Source organism: the organism of the source record quoted next, unplaced genomic scaffold (genome assembly GCF_019419815.1).
Source record: "Pyrus x bretschneideri cultivar Hongxiangsu unplaced genomic scaffold, Pyrus_bretschneideri_v1 Contig23, whole genome shotgun sequence".
Taxonomy (NCBI): domain Eukaryota; kingdom Viridiplantae; phylum Streptophyta; class Magnoliopsida; order Rosales; family Rosaceae; genus Pyrus; species Pyrus x bretschneideri.
This window is the reverse complement of record NW_025999535.1, coordinates 3,870,635-3,883,521: the sequence shown is the minus strand read 5'-3', so window position 1 is coordinate 3,883,521 and position 12,887 is coordinate 3,870,635. Positions and strand designations below refer to the sequence as shown.

The window sequence follows — 12,887 nt, the reverse complement described above, 5'->3', positions numbered from 1 at the left end:
CCCGCACCTTACGCTCACCTTGGATCCAAGGTAAGTGCACAATCCTGTCATACAGACCACTATAGGTGGTTTCGACTCGTAGATGACCCGCGATTATTCGCACAGTCTTCACATGATCGTAGCACGGGAGCGTACTTATTTACACCCAGTCTTGTCATATAGGTCACTATAGGTGACTCCGACTTATATGCTAGCGTTAATTGATGAGATATGTGATAAGATATTGATTAAGTCGTACATGTCACTATAGGTGACTCCTGACTTATATGCTAGCATTAATTGATGAGATATGGATAAGTCATACTGGTCACGCGAGGTGACTCTGGCTAGCATGTTGATGAGCTATTGGTTCAGCCATACTAACCACAATAGGTGGATCCGGTTGACATACCTTTTCATATTGATTTATATCACTTGGTTTATTTATTCTTGTTGAGATATTTGACACGGCATAATGGTGAGACGGTTATTTTGGTTATGGTTTTGAGTTATAGTCACATTTGTTATTTTTCTGGGAAATTATACAGGTATTACGGCGAGGGGTTACCGCCTTTGATAATTGAAATTGATTTGAGAAGTTTTGTTTTGCTCACTCACATTTTCTATATTTGCACCCCTTCAGGTTTTAGTAGCAGATTTCCGTATCGACGAGGATTCGTGGCACTTTTCAGTACATCTACCTTCTTATGATGGCATAAACATTATCTTACCTTACTGTACTTTACCTATGCTCTGTATCACGCGTGAAATGGGTCCAGATCCACTCATTGCGCACTCGTGTACTTAAGCACTTTTAGGTTTTAATTTATTCACATTTAATACATTATCACACTTTATGGCTTCGTCACCTTCCTGGTGTCGGCCAGCACAGCTCGATTCAGGGTCCTAGTGGACATTCCGGATAGGAGTGTGTCAGTTATTCTGGTATTGTCACGGACCATTTCTTCCTGCATTAGAAGGCAAAGCCATTATGTTTGGTGGCATCCCTCCCGGGTTTATTGGAAGGCATCTGATTGTAGTTATTGGTCGGCATCTAATAATAGTTGTTGGGAGGCAACTGATTGTAATTGTTCGGTGGCCCAGAATTCCAGTTGTTGCTTGGCTGGGGATCATTGTAGTTGTTTGGTAGAGCCATGTTGGGAGGCGGCATTGGAGCCCTGTTGGGGGGGTGGAGGACCCATGTTGGCAGGTCCAGGTCCTGAGTTTGACCCAGCTTGATTAGGCACATGAGATGAACCAGTATTCTGAAATTCACGATTTTGCATATTTTCCCTTCTCCTTTCAAAGATCGTTGATCTGTGAAAGTTATGAGTTCTTTCATTACGCCTGTTTCCCTCATTTGCTCGACTATTGTTTCTTAGCAAGAAGAAAATGAGAGACAGAGACAGAAAAAAAAAAAAAAAAAAAAAAAAAAAAAAAAAAAAAAAAAAAAAAAAAAAAAAAAAAAGACATGCCAACAAAGGGAGGATACCATGGAACAAAGGCAGGAAACATAGTTCAGGTACATGGAAACTGAGTGGAAATGTTTGCTGGATTTTAAATTTTCATACATTTGGTTGATCTGAAGTTTTGATCTTTCATATAATGCCGAGACATGTGAGCGAATCAAGCAGATAACAATAGCAGTGTTGTTTGTTGGCGTCTTACTGCATTCTACTCTTTATTCTTAATAGCTCGATAGAAAGACTTTAATAGGTTGTCAAGTTGCTGCTCAACAGGACATAACCATGTCACATAACGAGAAACCGGATCTAGAGCTTGTAAAGAGAGAAAATTTGAAAAGAAGTTTTGTTTGCAGACCAGAGCAGATATGCCAAAAATGGAAAAATGGAACTAGCTATGGTAACCTCATCCTTTTAACGCAGCGAATGAGCAACCACGGGAATGTGCTTAAGTTTCTGCATTCCTAGGCGCAGATGAAACAGCGTACGGAGGGTAACTTTTCTTCTTTCATAATTTACTTTTACACGGATACAATTTGCTTGTTTTTGTTGTAGATTAATGTCAGTTTTCTGGTGGCAACGAAGAGTTCATCAAGCTGCAATGCAATTTTTCAAGAGCAAAAAGTGAGTTCGGTGAAATGTCATTGCTGGAAATTATATCTCACCTTCACACGCATGATATATCTGGCTTCCCCCGTCCCCAGTATCCGGCTTGCCTTTTTTAACATTGATGAGAAGCCGTGCGGGTGTAGGCGATGGCTTTTATTTTTCAGATGTGGAAATGGATTCTATTTTTCAGATGTGGTTTCTCTTTTCCATTTTGGTCACAATTTTACTGATCTGCAAGGTTGTGCTGTGGATGCAAAATTTTAAACAGAACCGTAGTCTATTTTCTCCAAGATAAATTGAAGTGCAGCATGACCATATATTTTCTTTTCTTTTCATAAGGTCGTAGACTTCTTTCTGCAGCTGAACTGGGTTATAGTTGTCGTGTGGTGTGGTGGTTGCAGTGGTGGTGGGACGGTGGTAGTGATGGTGGCGATGGCATTGTGAAGATTTTACCACCTGTAAAACAAGGTTAACCCATAGAAAATTCTTGCAAGAGATTAAGTCTTTGAAGTAAAGAATGACTCAAGTAAGCTCGATCTCCTCATGGACTGGTATAAACAATTTATGAGTTTTCGGATTATTTAACTTAATTAACTCTAAGAACTACATTAATTTGACAAAACTAAATACGTGACATAAACAAATATCTAAAATGAGAATTGGCTTATAGAAATTGTGAACCAACTAAACAAAATAAGTAAATGTAGAAACTCAAGATAGGAGAAATAATTGAAGAAAATTAGATTGACAAAGTACTAGAGTTTGACCTTTACCAACAAAATTCATACGTAACTCTTCCAATTACTCAAGTATCGAGAACACACATTACTTATGTAGTTTTACTTGTGGTAGTACTTTAGTCTAAAGTATGGGGAAAAAGGCACTGTAGATGCCATCAATTCTTTGCCACTCGATTTCATTCTATTTACAACAATACCAGTGAAATGAGGTCGGGTTGGGAGGGTAATTCTCAAAAGTTCAGAGGGTAATTATGTCCGTATGGTCTAGCACGGAGCCACTCGATTTCATGTTATTTACAACAAAACCATCAGATCTCCGCTCACACCAGTCTCCAATGGTGAACAGAAGTCCTTTTCGAAACCCAACCCCTTCGAGACCAAATCACTAAAACCCGGCAGAGCTGACGCCAATCACAACCATGAGACGGCGGCGACGGTGAAGAAGAAAAAGAATAAATTAGGCCCGAACGCTGTCGCCATGAAGCACCAGGTCCCCCTAAAACCCAACCCGTTGGAGACCATTTGGTCCCGAAGGAAATTCGACGTTCTCGGCAAAAGCGCAAAGGCGAAGAGCGCCGAGTTGGCCTCTCCCGCTCTCGCGCCATTGAAAAGGTACTGAATTGCGTCCCTTCCTTTCTGAATTTACTTGAAATTTTGTGATTTTATTGATTTATTTATGTTTTGGTGGCTCAGAGGAAGAACACGTTGCTGAAGGAGTACGAGCAGAGCAATAAAGCTTCGGTCTTTGTCGATAAACAAATTGGGGAGCATAATGACGAGCTCAATGAGTTCGATAAAGCCATTCGGCGTGCGCAGCGCGAGCATCGAGTAAGCTCATTTTCTGAATTTTGCCCATTGTTTGGGGTCAGCTTTGTTTTCTGTTTGGTTCCCAGGAAAATTAGGGAAATAGTAAACAGTTGTAGTTCATCGCACAAAGCTTACCTGATTAAAATGTGTATATCTAACACATGATATCTAAATTTCCTTTCTTTTTGTCAAGCTTTCTACACAACTATAAACTCTATTTCAGAACTATATTCAGTTTACATTATGGAATCATGGGTAATTTATTAATGTGTTTTGCTTTCCTTTTTTCTCTTCATTTTCATGAATAATTAAAGACGAACAAGAAAAGCAAATATAACTTATCAGATGGAGAAGAAAACACGATAAACTTATACATCGATTTGTGTTTTATAATAGGTCATAGAAAACACGATAAACTTATTAATGTGGTGATATAATAGGTCATAGAAAACACGATAAACTTATACATCGATTTGTGTTTTATAGGTGTGGAATGCAACTACTGGGTCAAAGTTGTATACTTTCCAAGGTCATGATGCTCCCGTGCATTCTGTGTGCCCTCATAACAAACAAAATGTCCATGTAAGGACTTCGCTTTATCATTTTTGTAATCCCTTGATTTGTCTCTCTTCATTTGCCTTCTATGAATTATTTACTCTGTTTTGAAATTTAGCTTATGCCTTTGTGTTTCAGTTTTTCTTTTCAACATCAGTAAATGGAAAAATAAAAGCATGGCTATACGACAATATGGGATACCAGGTGGATTACGATGCTCCTGATCACTCAATCACGACAATGGCCTATGGTGCAGATGGTAAAAGGATGGTATACCACTCCTTTCAAATGTTATTGCGACCTACACCTATATTCCAGGCAACAAGAAAATTCAATCTTTACATTAAACGCAATGCAGGCTCTTTTCATGCGGGACAAGTAAAGATGGAGAATCTCATGTTGTTGAATGGAATGAAAATGATGGTGTAACAAAGAGGAATTACGTAGGATTTCAAAAACCATCTTTGGGTGTTGTTCAGTTTGATACAAGCAAGAATAAGTATTTGGCTGTTGGCGATGACTATGCAATCAAAGTTTGGGGTATGGATAAAATCAATATTTTGACCACTGTTGATGCTGAAGGCGGTCTACCAGTAAGTTTCCTTTAAAACTATGAATAACGAGTAGTGACTATATTCTAACGAAGTTGCTATAATGCACAAGAGATTGCTTTGTTTTTTAGGAAACTTGGATTCGCAAAGGATACCACAATCTATTTGACCGAATCAAAATGGGACAGCAATCTTGATGATCTGAAAGACATCTTCCCGAAAACGTATATCAAGGTGCACACATCTGTTATGCCTTGAATTTTTTACTATGTTCCAGTTTCTTTCCGAAACCCATATCATTGCAATGCTATTTCAGATGTAGATTTTGTACTTAATGAGTCTGGAATTCATTGCAGGATGGCACTATCCCAGCAGACAAGAAGTCAAAGTACCTGGATTCTGAATTAGTTATAGAAAGCTGCTTGGAACCCCTACTGGTGCATTTCTAGATCTGTTCTCTACTGTTCGAGAAAGCTGCTTCACTGCTTAAGAGAAGAGCAAGAGATAATGTGCACGAAAATTCCTGAAATCAGATACATATCAAACCAGGACGGACTCCTGCAGTTTGATAATTGTAGTATTTCATACTCTTTTTCTAAGGGGGTTGCAGCACAAAACTTTATGATTATGCAAGAGATACTGATATTGCTAATCACATGTTTTCAGTTTTTTTTTTTTTTTTTTTTTTTTGTGATTTTTATGTGGTGTTTATATGTGCAGGCGACAGTCGCCTTGAGGTTGGTCTCAAACGGTTTCTCATCAACTCATCTACCAAATCCACAAAACCAACTGCAGCTTCTTTGACTGAATGAACTGGTGCCTTTACTGCCTGCTTGGACTTTTTCTTCATGGATCTGGTGAGTGATTTCTTCAGCAAATCCTAAATTTTTCTTGGATGATCTGGGTGTACGTGCGTGTGTGGAAATAATAAATGTTAAATTTGAATGTAAATTTGGTTGAAAGACTGATTTGTATTGAATTGAAATGATATATTGATGTGTTGTTAAGAATACAAGATAAAGCCTCTCTTATAGAGAAGCCGAGAAGGAGGCAAAGACGCAACAAGCAATCAGTCGTGCCTTCAATCACTCCAAATTTAAGGAGAGAAAGTAGCCGAAAGTGGAGATGATGGTGTCCACGGAAAGCAAATAGTGATGAATATAATTATTAATAATAAATGTATTTGGCTTCTATATATGTTCTCTTAATGTACATTATTTTTTGTATATTTCAGAATTTCAATACAGAAGGAACAACCCTTGGAAGTGGAAATCCCTCCAAGGCCTCCCCAGAAGAGAGAGTGGAGGGGGCTATTGCATGTAAACATCTGCTTCAAATTTCTACGTTTCAATAATTTTTTTGTGATTTTGTAGTATTCTTCGTATAATTTGCCATTGATTTTGGTTTTTTTTTTTTTGTGCATTTTTTAAGTGAATTTGGTTGTGAGTTTGGATTTTTGTCTATAATTTTTTTGGTAATTTCATTTTCTGCATTCTGATGTTTGTTTATAAAATTTTGGGCCATTTTAATTTCTTCGTTCTGTATTTATTTGCCAAAGGATTGACCAATGATATTCTGTATTTAGAACTGTAATTTGGATTTTGAAATGGTTTTCTGTGCAAGTTTAAATTTGGGTAACAACCACAAATCTTCATTACTCCTCAATGTTTGTCCGTTGCAGCTTCAAATTATTTTAAAGCCATGTTTATGGAATAAAAAAGGAGCTCCCAACTATGAAACCCAATAAAGGTAGTAGTCTTCTCTTTCTTTGTCAACTTATTAGAAAATGATAACCTAACCATTGTTGTTTTCAACTTATTTTCTTATTGTGAAGAAGTTGTTAGCCTTTGTTGTGGCCATAATTGATACACATTTCAATTCACCATCTGTGAGTAATGTCTCAATCTTTCTCCATATTTCACACCCAATTGTTAATGGGAATTCACTATGCTGCCTTTATACTCCTGCAAAACTGTCTTATACATAATCTCATTAGGATCCTGTTTTAGTTTATTGGGACCACATTTTCTATTAGCTAAACCACAAACTCAAGCTAAGAACTGTCTTATACATAATATCTCATCAGGATCCTGTTTTTGTTTCTTTGGACGACATTTTCTATTAGCTAAACCTCAAACTCAAGCTAAGTGTTGAAATTTGTATCTAAATTGTTTAAAATTTTGTTCTGATCTTCTGTTAATGTTTTGTGTACTCTTAAGGTTGAATGTGTGGCATCCATCTACTCTTATATTTTAGGTATTTTAAGAATGACCTTTCGTGCTTTTTTACGATTTTGTATCATATGGTATGAAATAATACTTTCTCGTCTGTGTTCCAAATGATTTTCCATTGCCTGTTAAAGGGTTGTTAAAGAATGTGATCGGGTTTTTCAGTTTGTGTTGTACAATTTCATATGTAGAACTAACCATTGTAAAATTCAATCATATTGACACAGGTTTATTCTCAGCATATTTTTGTTAGGATAAGTGGTTTGGTGAATTCTGTATTATTATATAATCTTTGGGGCTATTTTAAGTGAAAATGAAATGTTGACATTGATATAGCATACGACGCACTTTAATTCACACCTATATTCGGTCTTCATGTTTCCATTGCAACACTCTGCATTTCCCAGCCAATGAATTTTTTAATAAAGATGTAGTTAAAGCAATTACATGCTCTATCAAGTATGTTTTATATGTAGTTGTGGTAGCTGCAAGGAAATGAAATATTTGTGCTGATAATTGGTAGTTTAAATGTATAGAAATAGAGAAGAATTATAAATGGAGCACCTAGGATATTTAACATTGTTTTCCTTTCTATGTAATTTTTCTCATGTTTAACATCTGCTTTTGCTTATGCATTTGATTCAAGTGCTATTTTTATTAGTGTTAATTTTGGGTTGCATATCCACAAACTAGCCCAGTTAATTTTGTTTAGTGTTGGTGTATAAGGAGAACTCTCATTGCATCGACTTGAACAAACATTCTTCTACTTAGTTGCTTAGCTGCTGAAACAAGAACGATTTACTTTTTATGTTTTTTTGTTTAACTGCTAAAACTGGCTGGCTGACCTGCAGGACATATATTTTGCCATCTTAACTTCAAGGGAAATATTTGTGTAAAATGCATATTGCTTAGGGAAACAAAGCATTTTTTTGCAACCACATCTTTTGTAATCAACTCGGTTGAATGTATATAAAAGCCAAGCTGCTTATCTTACCTACACATTTCACTCATCTAAGCCTTTTGTTCGTTCATGATTATATTAGATTTTTTTTGGGTTAAATTTGTCTTATTCATGTAGTTAAGGCTTGTGCATTCAAGTCATGCAGCAACACGGGGGCATTTTACTAGTTTAAGCTAAAACACATGCCACTACATGCAATTCATCCATGATGTTTGGATTAAATATAAACATGAGTGATTCATTAATTTTGGTAAAAATCCTTTGGTAAACCATGTAATTCCCAAGAGAATGATATTTACGTCAGGAGAAATTACAATTCTCACTCACAAGAAGCATAACCAATTTTAACGTGACATTCGTTCAAAATTGCATCCGATGACTTTTCTAAGCATCTTAATGGTGATCAAGGGCACATGTTTAATTCATTGATTGAAAATATCAAAGCAAGCATGTAACAACATTTAAGCAATTAAAAGAGAAATCTATGTATTCAAGTTGAGGCTCATGGCCTCACTCTAGCGAAAGGAAATTAGTTACACATACTTGTATTAATACATAAGAAATTATCTATGAAAAATCAAAGAAAGAAAACACCCTTTTTTACTAGACGAGCTCTCCATCCCTTTGCTCTCCTCTGCTCCTGACTTCCTCTCCTCTGCCCTTCAATGCTCTTCCACTTCTTTCCTCTGCCTTTCGTCCGTTTCTCCCTATGCCTTTTGTTTTTCCTCTCCGAGTCTGTTCCTTCTCTTTTGCTCTCTCTTTGTCCAAGTAACTGTAAAGTTGCCAACCAAAACCCAATCGACCTGGGTTCTCTGCCCTCCCAATTTCCATACACTCTCATCCCCTCTTATTTGTACTGTCACGGTTAAATCACGTCAATATTTTATATCACTATTGTTTTTTGTTTTATTATCTCTATAAAAAATAATATAAAATGTTGACGTAGTTTAACTATAACCGTACAAAATAGGAGGAGATGGGAGCATATGGGAACTGAGAGGGCAGAGAAGCCGGGTCCAACCCAATAATCACCATTCCCTTTATTTTCCACTATCTTTTCTTTCTTCTTTCCATAATGCCGTGTGTTCCCCCCACACTTTTATTTTATTTTATTTTTTCTTCTCTTTCTTTCCCACTTCCGTGTGTGCTCCTCCCTTCCGTCCGTTCCTCTGCCTTTTTTTTTTTTTTTCTCTTCACACGTTTAAGAATTGTATTATAAAGACAAGACTTACTATTTGATCCACCACAAGACAAGACTATTCCACTTAAAAGTATTCACTTTGGTTTGAAATCTTCTTTTCACAACAAAATGGTCGTCCTCCATTTTCATTGTCCCCAACCTTATCTTTTTGGTCAGATAGAACCAAATGCTACGTTATTAAAATGTGCAGATGCAATTATTAATCTCTACTCCAACTAGATTCCACTAGATTCGGCTTTCAGTAACGTTTGAAGCCCATTTCCTGTGAGAGGACTACGATAGACGTATGCTTGATATGATTATCTTCAGCTGAGCTAAAAAATTCAACCGTTTGCATACTTTTCCATTGTTAAGGAGTTACAATAGTTAATGACACTAATTATAGAAGAATATTGGCCAATTGTTCGTTATGTTGTAACTCCATATTTATGTGTATATTTATGGTCTTTAAGATGTAACCGTAGAGTATTAGCTGCTCACTTGTGTGTGTGTGTGTGTGTGTGTGTACTGTACATTGATGGTGTAATAACCAACGAAAATCAGTTTCTACATCCACCAAACTCGATCATGCTACTCCTAGAAACATAAAATGGAAAAAATATCCCAAATACTTAAAACTTCCAACTAAACTAGACAAGAAAACAAATATAAAAGGACGAAATATATAGTATAAAAATTGGTTCATCACGGTACCATAGTACCACTTGCCCAACTTCACGGGGCTATCTTAATTACGGTCAATAACTATTGATGCGTAAATACAGCATCTTAATGGACATTGCGAGTATGATGGATCAGATATGTAACTCAATGGTGGAGAAAAATGAGTGACGTCCAATCTTCAAAGAAAAATCATTTTGGCAGGAAAATAACGTAGAGCGTGGAATTTAATTCATATGAACAATACAGATGCATGTATTTAATTAGACCAAATTATTGAGCAATTCGAATACAGTTTGAGACTTTAAGGTTGGGGTCTCCAATTTGTGCCCCTAATACATGGTGAGATGAACGACAGTTATTGCTTTTCTATGACATGAGCGTTTTAGCCATATAACTAGCAAGAGTGCCCGCGCGATGTTGCGGGTTTTAAAATTGTATAAAATATATCGCAAGTTTTAAATATACATGATAAACAGTACTACTTGTATATGTGTGGAAATCCAATTACAGCCCTATCTAAAATAAGAAACAATGAGTAGAGTTGAACTTCCTTGATCAAATGAGTTTGTTTCTTCACTTTGTTCCTCCTTTCTTCTCATATATGCAAATGGTGGAAAATTTTAATTTTTAAGTTATTAACTTTTTAACATACTGTTTGGGCCCAAAATATTGGGATTGGGCCGAGCAGCAGGATGTGCTCGGCCCAAGGTAATAACACATGCTATGGGCCAAATAATGAGACTCGGACCAGCTGGCAGGGTCGGCCAGATCCGATCTTAAGTAGTCCAGATAAACGAGGAAAGGTCGAGGAAATCCTGATGCAACCAGGATTCTCGACCGGCAAGGGATAAAACCTCAAAAGTAGGAGAATTCAGAATCCCAATAAGACTGGGATTGTTTGAGTTAAAGGTAAGATGGGACAAGGACTCCCAATCCAAATCAAAATGGGAATCAAGGAACGAGGTGCTATAAATACAAGAAATTACGCAATAGAAAGCTCTCCACAATCAGCATACAATTGCCCTGCGCAAATTCTCTCAAACACCTTGAGATTTTTCCTTTTCTTTTCCCGCCGACACACCTTCAGTTTGGATAAACAGCACTGTGGAAGCAACCGGTGAGCACCTTCAGTTTGGATAAACAGCACTGCTGCCGCAGAATCAGCCGACCAAGACACACCTTCAGTTTGGATAAACAGCACTGTGTCGAGGTCGACCGATTATCTATCTAAGTCTCGGCCGAGGAAGGTTTTCGAACCTTTGTTGGTAGAGGTCATCTTACTAAGCCGTTTCGGCATAGTTGGGTGTTACGAATTGCCTTGCTCGGCGCATTGGAGGCCGAGTGAGTTTATGATTGGATACTCACAAGTAAGTTTCAGGGTTCGGCATTCCGACGGCCGAACTACGTTTACCATCAAGACATACATCACATTCGAGTACCTGTGCCCGTATAGTTTGGTCTCAATTCGGCGTGCTTATACTCTTACGAATATAATCACAGTGGCCGAATCAGGCTTCGACGAGTTGTGAACTCCGTAGAATTAGTAGCCTTGTCTTCAGGCTATAGAATCCAGAGACCGAGAGCGTTCCTTACTCGGTCGCAATCGCAAGATACAGAAGTCAACAGCGCGCTCAACGCGACCGCATCAAATTTTACTCCTCGGCCGAGCTCGGCCGACGAGTTGGCACGCCCTGCATTCAACCGAAGGACATTAGTTAGCTCATTAGTTATTCGGCCTGCGCGCCACGTAGGTTCTGTAATTTTTGTAGTCAACATTTTGGCACGCCCAGTGGGACCATTGTGCTAAACCTTCGGAGTTCATGACCGTAGAGACACGGTCTACCAAGAAGAAAACAAACATGGGAAAGTCAACAGCTGACTTACCAGTACAAGGCCTTGGGCAGGATTCGCACCCAGCAAAAAATCCGGTCATTGCTTTGCCACCCGAGGCTACAAGTGTGACCCGCCGAGAGAATGAGATCTGTCTCGGTGGGCAAACTCACAATGCGGCGATCCCGAATCAAACGACGCCCGTATTTGTGGAGGGGATAGTGGAAGACTGCGACGACGATGGTGGAGAAGGCTCTGATCCACCAACTAGGTCGTTTCTTCGGAGACGACTTGATGAGCAGTATCGTCAGGTCGAGCAGTCGATTGGTCAAAAGATGAATGATTTGTTAGAAGCAATACGAAGTAACAACGATACACAGACCAGAATGCTTGAAATATTAGTTAGTAAAGCCTTCGAAGATGGCCAGGTCGGCCAACCTCGGCAGCTCTCGACGAACGTACCCATACCAGCCGATAGAGCGTCCGCTCGACCGCAACCAGTCACTTTAGAAAGAGGACCAGGAAATAGATCCGAGGGACCAAGCCAGGGAGAAGAAGCCGCCTCCGTGAACATGACCGAAGTCCAGAGAATGATTGATTCGGCCTTGAAGAAAGGGCCGAAGTTTCCAAAATTCATTCATCCATACCCGGCTTACGTAGAAAGGTTTGAATACCCACGGGGATTTAAGATACCTGATTTCAGCCTCTTCGCCGGGGAATCGTCTTTGTCCTCATTAGAACATGTGGCTCGGTTCACGGCGCAGTGTGGAGACGTTAATAGCGACTTCTACAAACTACGTCTGTTTAATTTTTCATTGACAGGCTCCGCTTTCGCTTGGTACATTAATCTTCCACCCAATTCTGTGCAGAGTTGGGAGGAGTTGGTCGAAAAGTTCCATGAACAATTCTATCGGCCAGGGATGGAGATGTCAGTGTCATCCTTGGCCAGGATGGCTCAAGCATCCGACGAATCTCCAATGGAGTACTTAACAAGGTTCAAGTCGGCCAGGAATTGGTGCCGAGTACCACTTCCCGAAGTGGAATTCGTCAGGATTGCTCTCAACGGATTAGACGTGGAGTACAAAAAGAAGTTCCTGGGAGCAAACATTCGCGATATGTACGAACTTGCTCAACATGTCGAACAGTATGATTACCTGCTCCGAGAAGAGAAGGTCTCAAAATCACCATCCCGGGGAACGTTGTATAAAAACCCCACGGTCAGTTATGCATCGGCCGAAAGTAGGGATCCTCAGTACGTCAGTATGGATGCGGCCGAGATAGTCATAGACAAGCCGTACGT

The 12,887-nt window shown here is 38.8% G+C and overlaps 1 long non-coding RNA gene and 1 other non-coding gene across 3 annotated transcripts in view; both read left to right on the top strand.

The window, feature by feature from the left end:
- The window catches only part of LOC125478034, a 46,510-nt gene extending 38,585 nt beyond the window's left edge, over positions 1-7,925 (top strand). For both annotated transcript variants that reach the window (XR_007258873.1, XR_007258872.1), the window contains one exon: positions 6,924-7,925. This is a non-coding gene — a long non-coding RNA (uncharacterized LOC125478034). The remainder of the gene's footprint in view (positions 1-6,923) is intronic.
- Positions 3,033-6,417, top strand: LOC103934280. The gene is made up of 9 exons (XR_007258871.1): positions 3,033-3,403; positions 3,485-3,619; positions 4,085-4,180; positions 4,292-4,423; positions 4,512-4,746; positions 4,836-4,938; positions 5,061-5,561; positions 5,939-6,023; positions 6,386-6,417. It is a non-coding gene; the product is annotated as an uncharacterized LOC103934280 (transcript).
- Positions 7,926-12,887: the final 4,962 nt, after the last annotated feature.